Genomic DNA, 13,145 nt, shown 5'->3' on the forward strand with positions numbered 1-13,145 from the left:
GGTAAAACGCTTTAAATGGAATTCTCCTTGCAGTCGGGACATGGCAAGACTGCAAATGGCGTTGTTGTGTGATGGCGCCAACAGAAAGAAACACTTGCCATGACCAGAGGTGGGTAGTAACGCTACATTTACTCCGTTACATCTACTTGAGTAACTTTTGGGATAAATTGTACTTCTAAGACTAGTTTTTATGCAACATACTTTTACTTTTACTTGAGTATATTTATAGAGAAGAAACGCTACTTTTACTCCGCTCCATTTATCTGCAATCAGGTCGCTACTTTTTTTTGTATCGATCTGTTAATGCACGTTTTGTTTGTTTTGATTTTGTCAGACACGCATTCAAAGTAGGAACTACGCATGCCCGCGTTTCACCAATCACATGCAGTCACTGGTGACGTTGGACCAATCAAACCGAGCCAGGCGGTCACGTGACCGTCACACGTAGAACCCGACATGTTGAAAAATTTATTGGGGTGTTACCATTTAGTGGTCAATTGTACGGAATATGTACTGTACTGTTCAATCTACTAATAACAGTTTCAATCTATCAATGAATCAATCAAAAGTGTAAACGAAAAACGACACTTTTTATTTCAACCGTACTTCCCGTCAAAAGCCTAAAGACTGATCGCACAGTTCCTGTCTTCACAATAAAAGCGCCGCTCCATCGCGCCTGCGCTAACAAAATAAGAGTCTCCGAAAGCCAGAGCAAACAAGCTAGCAAGCTACGGAGTTTGCCGCCAATGTATTTCTTGTAAAGTGTATAAAAACGAATATGGAAGCTGGACAAATAAGATGCCAAAAACCAACGACTTTCATGATGTATTAGACAGGAAGGAGGAACTTTTTTTCTCCTCCATTTGAAAACCGGGACGTTATCAGCACTACTGTCAGGTAATACACCAACTTATATTTTTGTCTTCATTAAAGATAGGAATCTATATGTTAAACATGCATGTATAGTCATTAAAACACCTTTAACATGTGAACAAAAACGGCAAAATAAATAAATATAAATTATATACTGTATATATAAAGGTATGTATATATATGATATGTGTGTGTATGTATATATGAGGTAGATCACCTCGACTTGGTCATTTATTAAGTAATTGACTAACGTTGAAAAACTTATTGGGGTGTTACCATTTAGTGGTCAATTGTACGGAATATGTACTGTACTGTACAATCTACTAATACAAGTTTCAATCAATCAATCAATCAATCAATCAATCCAATCAATGCCTACTGAGCCTATGGTGCTGTTAAGTTATTGTGGCTCAATTTGCCTTAATTTTCATTTTATTTTAATGTATTATTATTTAATATATAATATTGTTTTAGTTGCTTAAGAGATATTCCTGGCTGTGAATTTGCTCGTTGCTATTTTTATGTTTTTGTCCATTATTTGTTGCCGTAATCATTAAACAAACAGGTTACTCATCAGTTACTCAGTACTTGAGTAGTTTTTTTCCCAACATACTTTTTACTTTTACTCAAGTAATTATTTGGGTGACTACTTCTTACTTTTACTTGAGTAATAAATCTCTAAAGTAACAGTACTCTTACTTGAGTACAATTTCTGGCTACTCTACCCACCTCTGGCCATGACGACATGGAAGTAGCAACTATTTCAGTCAAATGCAATGTCGGACTACATCTCGCCTACATATTTAGATTAAGGTGAATATTAGGGCTGGGCAACGATTAAAACTTTTAATCGAAGTTAATCGCACTATTTCTCCGATTAATCGCGATTAACTGCATTGTATACGCAAAGCCCAATAATGAATTCAAAAGTAGTGTGTAGTGCACCTTTATTGGAATATTCTCCCACATGAACAAAAGCGCCAAAACATTTGTTGTGCAAACACAATTTAAATCAGTCCTTGTTAAACAGTAGCAGTTAAATAGCATATTTTATGAAAATCAACTCCAAAAATGTAAATACAAAGATTTAAGCTTATTGCCACTGCCAGGGTATTTAAGTTATCCTGTTTGTTATGGAAAATAAATATAATCTACATACAAATTTCTGAGCCACAATCATAACATCTGAACAGGCAATTTCTGAGGTAACAGCAGAAACATTTTTTTTATCAGGGATCTTATGTTTAAAAAACCTATATTATAGGTAGTGGGCTGTTTTAGGGAATTTTTGATCAAATTATCCGTAGTAGCAATATTAATAATGTTGTGTTTATTCTGCGTAGTGCACTTCAAATAATTATGACCATATCTAGGAATTGATATGATGGGAATTTTCCGATTGTTTGCTTGGTGCTTTGATAAACTGAAGGCATCATATACATGGTACTATATTGTGATGTTATGAGCCAGGGAAAAAAAGAACTACCCTACCCAGCATGCAACAGGAGTGACGAGCATGCGCGGTAGCCCGGTATAGGTTGTGTCGCCATGACGGCATCTTGTATGTTGTGATATGCACGCTCTGAAAGCAAACGCTAAGAACTCAGCCAACACTCCTGGTCTGCATTATTCATAAATAGACAGACAACACATATACTCCGCTGCTTCACAGGCCGCTGGATGTAGCCGGCAAAGTATTCCCATGCTAGCTAGCCGGTCTAGCAAGCACGCGTCATTCAGTCCAAAACGGCCCGATCTATCCACATCCAGAATTGTCTGGCGGTCGTAAGTGATCCCGGAGTGACCACGCTGTAAGCCAGCCATGAAATTTGCAGAATTGTCCGGTATTTTTGCCAAATGTTCCATCTTTACCAAGAGCCACTCCACGCCGGGCGACGCCATCTTCTTAAGAAAAGGCGTTAACAAAATAAAAGCATGTAAACAACATAGGCAAATGTGCGATAAAATAATTGTCGGCGTTAATAGATTGATGAGTTAACTCCTAATTAACGCATTAATTTGCCCACCCCTACTTTTTATATATATTTATACAAATATATCTTACCTCGCAATGTTAACTGGAATCTAATTTGACTTTTAATGCCATTATTTCCAAACATAAGTTATTTACTTTTAATATGTTTTTATTATTTATGGCCCATGTTGACAAAAAATGGGGTGAAGCCCAACAGCGCCCCCTGCTGCAGCCTTCTGGGAAAGGGGGAAACCCACACATAGTCTCTGGGGGAAATAGCACATTAAAACCTTCCAGCACTGCATGGTAATGACGAGCATGCATACGGTAAAGAGCTCACATTAAATATTTACACTCTTGGTTAATATTTTATACCGTCATTTTGTTTTTAATTGGATTTCATATTTGATATAAATGCATAACTAAGTGGGGGCATACTGTTCTCAAACGGCTCTCTTTCACACAAACACACATGACAGGGGATGTAAATATGACATGAAATGCATGCATGTGTGCATCATCCAACATATGTGGTCCTATCAGCATTGGGTTTATTGTCGCTGCTTAGTACGCCATGTGGGAGGATAGAGGTCAGGAAATAATAATGTTCCGCCATCACAATTTCCGCCGTGATCAATAAATATTTGATCACTGGTGGCCTCAGGTAATTTGCAGCTTCATCCATTTGTTTTGTACAATGATAACATCTAACAAAAGTCAAAATCCGGATGATTTACGGTCGTTTCCCCTCTTGTTTTCTTTTATTTATTTTTTTTCTGTCCTGTCCAGCTACCCAGGCAAATCACATTATTGATGTAGATTGTGAATTGTGAATTATATTTATATAGCGCTTTTTCTCTAGTGACTCAAAGTGCTTTACATAGTGAAACGCATTATCTAATTTTTACATTTAAACCAGTGTGGCTGATGCCCTTATCGGCTGTACAAATTGAATTTACAAAAGTGTAGGATACTTCTCTTGTTGCCTTATTTGTATTCGACTTTATTAAATGGATTTATATTATTATTTGGTGCAGCCGGGCAGGAGTAGGAGGAAATATAAAGTAAAAAGAAAAACAAAAGCAAACAGAGGGGTAAATTGTTGGGATAAGACAAATAAACAAAAACAACAACAACAACAGTACAGCATCAGCGAATAGGACATGTACAACTATAATAGTGAAAGTAATATCAAAGAAGCAGTTGGTGAAATAAATATTAAAAAAAAACAACACAGAAATGACAATGAGCATTATTAGACTACAAATGGAGCCATTCAAATACCAATAGAAATACTACTATTGATCATGAATGATAACAATAATTTACCTCTATCATCGACAATACAATTGTTACAACAATACATATACAAACCCCGTTTCCATATGAGTTGGGAAATTGTGTTAGATGTAAATATAAACAGAATACAATGATTTGCAAATCATTTTCAACCCATATTCAGTTGAATATGCTACAAAGACAACATATTTGATGTTCAAACTCATAAAAATTTTTTTTTTTTGCAAATAATCATTAACTTTAGAATTTGATGCCAGCGACATGTGACAAAGAAGTTGGGAAAGGTGGCAATGAATTCTGATAAAGTTGAGAAATACTCATCAATCACAGGTGTGCAGGCTAATTGGGAACAGGTGGGTGCCATGATTAGGTAAAAAAGCAGCTTCCATGAAATGCTAAGTGATTCCCAAACAAGCATGGGGCGTAGGTCACCAATTTGTAAGCAAATTGTCGAACAGTTTTAGAACAACATTTCTCAACGAGCTATTGCAAGGAATTTAGCGATTATATATATGTATATATATATATATATATATATATATATATATATATATATATATATATACACACACACACACACACACACAAACACATATGCACCTCTAAACTGTTCTTGCTAGTTTGCAGTGGTAAAGATTCTCAGAACAGGCGCTTGACTGTCATTTCCCCTTTATACACACACTTTCTTTACACGAGAAACCGGAGCCTTTTTTTTTGCTAGTTTGTGGTTGTATACTGGTTACAGTTTCTCAGAACAGTAATTTTCCTTTGATGCAACCCCAGGCCCTTATATGTATGGGCGAAATGTTGTGTGTGTGTATATATATATATATATATATATATATATATATATATATATATATATATATATATACACACACACATATATATATATATATACAAATATAAATATATATGTATATATATATATATATATATATATATATATATATATATATATATATATATATATATATATATATATATATATTAGGGCTGGGCAACGATTACAAATTTTAATCGGAGTTAATCGCACTTTTTCTCTGATTAATCGTGATTAACTGCATTGTATACGCAAAGCCCAATAATGAATTCAAAAGTAGTGTGTAGTGCACCTTTATTGGAATATTCTCCCACATGAACAAAAGCGCCAAAACATTTGTTGTGCAAACACAATTTAAATCAGTCCTTGTTAAACAGTAGCAGTTAAATAGCATATTTTATGAAAATCTACTCAAAAAATGTAAATACAAACATTTGAGCTTATTGCCACTGCCAGGGTATTTAAGTTATCCTGTTTGTTATGGAAAATAAATATAATCTACATACAAATCTCTGAGCCACAATCATAACATCTGAACAGGCAATTTCTGAGGTAACAGCAGAAACATTTTTTTTTATCAGGGTCTTATGTTTAAAAAACCTATATTATAGGTAGTGGGCTGTTTTAGGGAATTTTTGATCAAAGTTTCCATTGTAGCAATATTAATAATGTTGTGTTTATTCTGCGTAGTGCACTTAAAATAATTATGACCATATCTAGGAATTGATATGATGGGAATTTTCCGATTGTTTGCTTGGTGCTTTGATAAACTGAACGCATCATATACATGGTACTATATTGTGATGTTATGATCCAGGGAAAAGAAGAACTACCCTACCCAGCATGCAACAGGAGTGAGGAGCATGCGCGGTAGCCCGGTATAGGTTGTGTCGCCATGACGGCATCTTGTATGTTGTGATATGCACGCTCTGAAAGCAAACGTTAAGAACTCAGCCAACACTCCTGGTCTGCATTATTCATAAATAGACAGACAACACATATACTCCGCTGCTTCACAGGCCGCTGGATGTAGCCGGCAAAGTATTCCCATGCTAGCTAGCCGGTCTAGCAAGCACGCCTCATTCAGTCCAAAACGGCCCGATCTATCCACATCCAGAATTGTCTGGCGGTCGTAAGTGATCCCGGAGTGACCATGCTGTAAGCCAGCCATGGAATTTGCAGAATTGTCCGGTATTTTTGCCAAATGTTCCATCTTTACCAAGAGCCCCTCCACGCCGGGCGACGCCATCTTGTTAAGAAAAGGCGTTAACAAAATAAAAGCATGTAAACAACATACGCAAATTTGCGATAAAATAATTGTCGGCGTTAATAGATTGATGAATTAACTCGTAATTAACGCATTAATTTGCCCAACCCCTAATATATATATATATATATATATATATATATATACACACACACACACACACGCACACACACACACACACACACACACACACACACACACACACACACACACACACACACACACACATACACCTCTAAACTGTTCTTGCTAGTTTGTAGTGGTAAAGATTCTCAGAACAGGCGCTTGACTGCCATTTCCCACCCTTTCTTTACACGTGAAACCGGAGCTTTTTTTTTTTTTTTGCTAGTTTGTGGTTGTATACTGGTTACAGTTTCTCAGAACAGTAATTTTCCCTTGATGCAACCCCAGGCCCTTATATGTATGGGCGAAATGTTGTGTGTGTGTATATATATATATATATATATATATATATATATATATATATATATATACACACACACACACACACACACACACACACACACACACACACACACACACACACACACACATACACCTCTAAACTTTTCTTGCTAGTTTGCAGTGGTAAAGATTCTCAGAACAGGCGCTTGACTGCCATTTCCCACACTTTCTTTACACGTGGAACCGGAGCTTTTTTTTTTTTTTGCTAGTTTGTGGTTGTATACTGGTTACAGTTTCTCAGAACAGTAATTTTCCTTTGATGCAACCCAGGCCCTTATATGTACGGGCAAAATGTTGTGTGTGTGTATATATATATATATATATATATATATATATATATATATATATATATATATATATATATATACATATATATATATATATATATATATATATATATATATATATATATATACAGACATACAAGTATATATATATACACACACACATATGCACCTCTAAACTGTTCTTGCTAGTTTGCAGTGGTAAAGATGTCAAGACAGCCTTGACATTATGTTATTTCCAAGTGTATGTAAACTTTTCACCACGACTGTATGTATTTGCAAAATTGTTTTTCTACAATAGTATCCATCCATCCATTTTCTACCGCTTATCCTTTTCACTTCCATACTATTGTAGCAAAACAATTTGAAGATATGAATCTGAATCCGTGTGTGTGTGGAACCAGATGCACGTGTCTGTGTTCTACGTTGTGTGTTTGTGTTTGGAATTGTATTTGTGTGAAAATAATCCATCCATCCATCCATTTTCTACCGCTTATTCCCTTTTGGGGTCGCGGGGGGCGCTGGCGCCTATCTCAGCTACAATCGGGCGGAAGGCGGGGTACACCCTGTACAAGTCGCCACCTCATCGCAGGGCCAACACAGATAGACAGACAACATTCACACACTAGGGCCAATTTAGTGTTGCCAATCAACCTATCCCCAGGTGCATGTCTTTGGAAGTGGGAGGAAGCCGGAGTACCCGGAGGGAACCCACGCATTCACGGGGAGAACATGCAAACTCCACACAGAAAGATCCCGAGCCTGGATTTGAACCCAGGACTGCAGGAACTTCGTATTGTGAGGCAGATGCACTAACCCCTCTGCCACCGTGAAGCCCTGTGAAAATAATCTGCGTTCTAATTTGTGTGTCGATAAGCTTTTTTTCAAAAGAGAACTTTGAAACTTTTGTTTCCTGGAACCAATAGTTCTTGGAATTATAGGTTACTTCCTCTACTCGGAAGACTTGCGAGTAGAGGAACGCAAACACTTCTTTGCCCGTTTTGGAGTTATCCAGATCAGCCACACCCCCAGATGGCCCTCTAACCCTCTGGTCCTCAACTGCGTGTCCTCCAAGAACACCAGGTCAGCCAGGCACTGAAAGCTATAAACCAATGGTTCCCAAACTTTTGCAGGCTGGCGCCCCCTTGGCTCCCCAGTGAATTCCTAGCGCAACCCCCCCCCCCCCCCCCCCGCCTCCTCCCACAGACACATATGGAAACAAACACCTCTTTCTTGATATTTGGTATGCTGCCATTTGAAAAGAGAAAGGTTAAACACGAATGTGTATTTCACAAATAAAACCCAATTTAGTAAACCAATTTATTTTTTAGCAGTTTTAACTGTTTCAGCAACACAGAATGGTAAATAAACATTCCACCAGTGACCTTCATTGTCTCACACTTAATATTAATGGGATGGATGTGCTTGGTGCAGGGACATAAGCTTCTCAACATCAGGCTGGAACTCACTAAGAAGAAGTCATAGATCCCCGCGGTCAGTCATTTTCAGTCGGTTTCTTTGCTTGGAAAGAAGCAAGGCGACTGCACTGAAGCCCCGTTCTACTAAATATGATGTTGGCGTGTGGTAACCGGACCCTGATGCGTCGTCCACTGACTCGTCCTGCTGCACGTGTTGTGTACAAATCGTCAAACAAACGTTCGAACTTCTGACTTCGGACTGCCGCCCCCCTACCACCCCCTTCTTCCTCACCGCCCCCCCAGATCTTTCCACCGCCCACTTTGGGAACCACTGCTATAAACCTACCTAAAGCGGCTGGGCCAGATGGAATGCTGCGCAAGGTGCTTCAGGACTGTGCAGATCGGCTGGCAGGAGTATCGACAAGGATTTTCAATTCATCCCTGGGACAAGCCCAAGTACTGCCTTGTTTTAAGGCAGCCACTGACCCCCCGGTCCTTAAGAAGACAGCTGTAAAAGACTGAAATGACTACAGACCAGTAACACTGATGTCTGTGGTCAGGAAGTGTTTTAAAAGGCTTGCTCTTTAATATATCAAATCTCTCCTCTCCGAGAACTTGGATTCATATAAATGGGTTGTACTTGTATAGCGCTTTTCTACCTTCAAGGTACTCAAAGCGCTTTGACACTACTTCCACATTTACCCATTCACACACTGATAGAGGGAGCTGCCATGCAAGGCGCCAACCAGCACCCATCAGGAGCAAGGGTGAAGTGTCTTGCTCAGGATACAACGGACGTGACGAGGTTGGTACTAGGTGGAGATTGAACCAGGGACCCTTGGGTTGCGCACGGCCACTCTTCCACTGCGCCACAGATATGTATTGATAACCTGCAGATGCATTTGCAACGATTAAGTCAACGAAATCACAAAGGTGAGTTTTGTTGATGTTGTTGACTTATGTGCTAATCAGACATATTTGGTTACGGCATGACTGCCAGCTAATCGATGCTAACATGCTACGCTAATCGATACTAACATGCTATTTACGCTATTTATGCTATCAGTTTACCTTCGGGCCAAACTGGTTCCTAAAGGACGTCATCGCCACTGCTCTCCACTCAGCTGTGGAACATCTGGAACTCCCGAATACCTATGTCAGGATGTTGTTCGTCGACTACTTCCCTCATCGGTTCCGGGATAAAAACCTTTCTGACCAACCGACCTTAGGTTGTTGAGGTGGGTCAAATATGCTCCTCCACTGTCATTAAGCTAGTGGTTCTTAACCTTGTTAAAGGTACCGAACCCCACCAGTTCCATATGAACATTCACCGAACCCTTCTTTAGTGAAAAATATATATATTTATTTGTTTTAAACACTGGTGCACAAAATGAACCATGCGAGAACATCCCCTTGTTCAAAGAACAAAACCAACACAGTGCATGAACTGACAACAAATTACACACTTGCAAATCAGATGGAAAATTAGAGGGAAAATTGTTTGGGGGTATTCATAATACGTCGGTAGGGAGAAATTTTATTCACACAATGAGTCGGCTGTGTCTTGACCTCCCGTCGAACCCCTGAGGCTGCCTCACCGACCGAACCCAAGTTAAGAACCACTGTCACTAAGCACTGGCTCCCCTCAGGGCTGTGTGTTGAGCCCCCTCCCATACGCCCTATATACATATGACTGTGTCCCCATTCATCCCTCTCACGCTATCATCAGTTTGCCGACCACACTACAGTGGTAGGCATTGTCACGAGAGGGTGATGAAACAAACCTACGCAGAGGAAATACAGGCGCTGGTACGGTGGTGCACCAAGAACAACCTGAGGCTAAACAGTATAAAGACCAAGGAGATGGTCATTGATTTTAGGAAACAGAGAAGAAAACATGTTCCACTTGTGGTAAATGGAGCATGTGAAGAAGACTGTGGCTTCCTTTGAGTTCCTCGGAACATACAATCAATCAATCAATGTTTACTTATATAGCCCTACATCACTAGTGTCTCAAAGGGCTGCACAAACCACAACACAAACCACTACGACATCCTCGGTAGGCCCACATAAGGGCAAGGAAAACTCACACCCAGCGGGACGTCGGTGACAATGATGACTATGAGAACCTTGGAGAGGACGAAAGCAATGGATGTCGAGTGGGTCTAACATGATACTGTGAAAGTTCAATCCATAAAGGATCCAACACAGCCGCGAGAGTCCAGTCCAAAGCGGATCCAACACAGCAGCGAGAGTCCCGTTCACAGCGGAACCAGCAGGAAACCATCCCAAGCGGAGGCGGATCAGCAGCGCAGGGATGTCCCCAGTCGATACACAGGCAAGCGGTCCATCCTGGGTCCCGACTCTGGACGAGCGGTCCATCCTGGGTCCCGACTCTGGACGGCCAGTACGTCATCCATGGCCGTCGGATCGGACCGGACCCCCTCCACACGGGAGAGTGGGACATAGGAGAAAAAGAAAAGAAACGGCAGATCAACTGGTCTAAAACTGGAGTTTATTTAAATGAGTTTTAAGGTGCGACTTAAATGCTTCTACTGAGGTGGCATCTCGAACTGTTACCGGGAGGGCATTCATACATCACAGAGGACCTCATACGGACCGCCAACACTTCAGGACTTGTCAAAAAGGCACAGCATAAACTCCATTTCCTTCCTCTGCTGCGGAGCAATAAACTTGAGGATAAAGTGCAGGTATCTTTTTTTTTTATCGGCCCACCATAGAGCAGTGCTAAGGTACTATGCTGCGACAGTAGATGACCAGGACAGCGGGGAAGATTGTCGTCCTCTCTCTGCCCTCCAGAGAGAACACTGATGGCTCTCGCTGCGTCGGCAGAGCAAAGATAATCCTGGCAGACTGCTGGGAAAAGATTTCGGTCACACAAAAACAGGACAAACTCGGTTAAAACCATTTTTTTACCCATGGGCCAATAGGATATTGAATCAGTCCCAATAGCTTACACTGTTTTTCACTGTTGCACTGCTGTGTGTGCTGGTATTTATTTTTCTTGTTTTTTAACTACACTTAAAGAAGTAGCCACCCGTAATTTCGTCACGCTCTCATGTCTCATGTCTGCTATTACAAATTATACAACACCTTGAACGTTATCAGCAAATTCACCTCGATTCAATATTAAAAATGTCGAGGGCGAAACATAAGAGTGCATCCGCATAACGTTATTTGAACAGAGCTGTCTCTCTCGCTCTCATCACAGTAATCCCATCCTTCTGAAAGGTGGTGGAGGGAAGCTCAGTAAATCACTCTAAAATCCCACACCAAAGTAGAAACTTTTTTCATCCTAGTTTAACCGTCAGCGGGTTTTAGAGGCGCGGAGACTTCTCTTCGACCCTGCCAGCTCGATATGCTATAAAACAGGAGGAGAACGCATTAACTGAAAAAAAAAAAAAACATGTAAATTGTAATTTTGCCACTTGATTAACCTTCCTCTTGTGTTAGCTTTCTGTTACCATCTCTTATGTTAACGGGTCGGTTTTGACCCATGTCTTAAATCAGCTGTAAAATACACTAAAAACAATTATCTATCATCCAATTTGCTTCTCATCTCTTGGTTACCTTGTTAGGCTTCCTTATCCTTGAAAATATTGGTTTTAATATTTTTGGTTTGGGCCATTGGGCCTTTTTTTTGTCAGTATACCCCTCGATTTCAATTTTTAAAAAAGATAAAACGAACCTCAAGAGAATCATATAAAAAAAAAAAAAAGGTTGTTGTGTTACCTAACTATTACTAAGGGGTATTAGAACACATCTCTTAAATAAATGTGTTTTATTTATTTTTTTCATTTTAAGAATTTTAACTATAGTAACATATATGGTGTTACGGGTCAATTTCGACCCATATATATTTACTTCAAGAAAAAGGCTAAAACGTATTTTTTTCAGCAACAGAAATCCAACGTCAAACAAACAACAACCAATCAAGCAAATGAAACCAAGAGAAATAGATTACTAGTTCCAAAACTAATAAAAAAACAAAATCAGAGTGGCAAAAAGTGACACTTTTAGTGTCCGTCTTTTGTTTGTTTTTGTACAGGATAACAAGGTAAAATGAGAATCCACTAAAGCTCACATGATTGGGAGAGGATCTGGCTGTCAGTGTGTTCAGTTTTGGCTCTTATCATTGCTTTATCATCTTATTTTTATAACTGGGTCAAAACCGACCCTAACAACACCAAGGGCATATTTTCTACCAGAGCATTTTATAATTTAGTGAAAAAAATTTAAGTGTTTTATTTTGTTGACAAAAGAGGTTCCTGACAAAGTCAAAAAGCTTTGATGCAAAAAAAAAAAAATGTATGTGGTGTTTTTATGCATTTAAAAACTAAAACGGGTCGGTGCCGACCCTAACACAAGACGAAGGTTAAGACAGTTTGGGACATGCATCTTTAGTACATTAACAACTGGTAAGGAAGACATTTTTTTTAAATGTCTGACCTGTTTAGCATCGCTGTGTCTGTGTGGGCAAATTTTCAAGAAGATGTCCAATATGACAACAGGAACTTGAGAGAGCACAGAGAAATACCCTGGGGTGTGTCACCATTGTCAGTGGCCATTGACTAAACTGTCAAAAAAAACATTTAGCTCAAAGTTAGAGCAAGCAGAACAGGAGATAAGTATCACAGGTGAAGAAGGTGTTGGACCTTACTATAAAATGCTATAAAAAAAGCATTTGATCTCCTGTGGATTTTTTATATCTACCTCTTTA

The 13,145-nt window shown here is 39.3% G+C and overlaps 1 protein-coding gene across 1 annotated transcript in view; it reads left to right on the forward strand.

Annotated features, from left to right (window-relative positions):
• Positions 1-702: 702 nt before the first annotated feature.
• cep162 (centrosomal protein 162) overlaps positions 703-13,145 on the forward strand; it is a 92,205-nt gene continuing 79,762 nt past the window's right edge. The window contains exon 1 of the mRNA XM_061914957.1: positions 703-897. The gene's annotated coding sequence lies outside the window, so the exon portion shown is untranslated. The remainder of the gene's footprint in view (positions 898-13,145) is intronic.

The sequence above is a fragment of the Nerophis ophidion genome, linkage group LG11 (genome assembly GCF_033978795.1).
Source record: "Nerophis ophidion isolate RoL-2023_Sa linkage group LG11, RoL_Noph_v1.0, whole genome shotgun sequence".
In the NCBI taxonomy this organism is placed as follows: domain Eukaryota; kingdom Metazoa; phylum Chordata; class Actinopteri; order Syngnathiformes; family Syngnathidae; genus Nerophis; species Nerophis ophidion.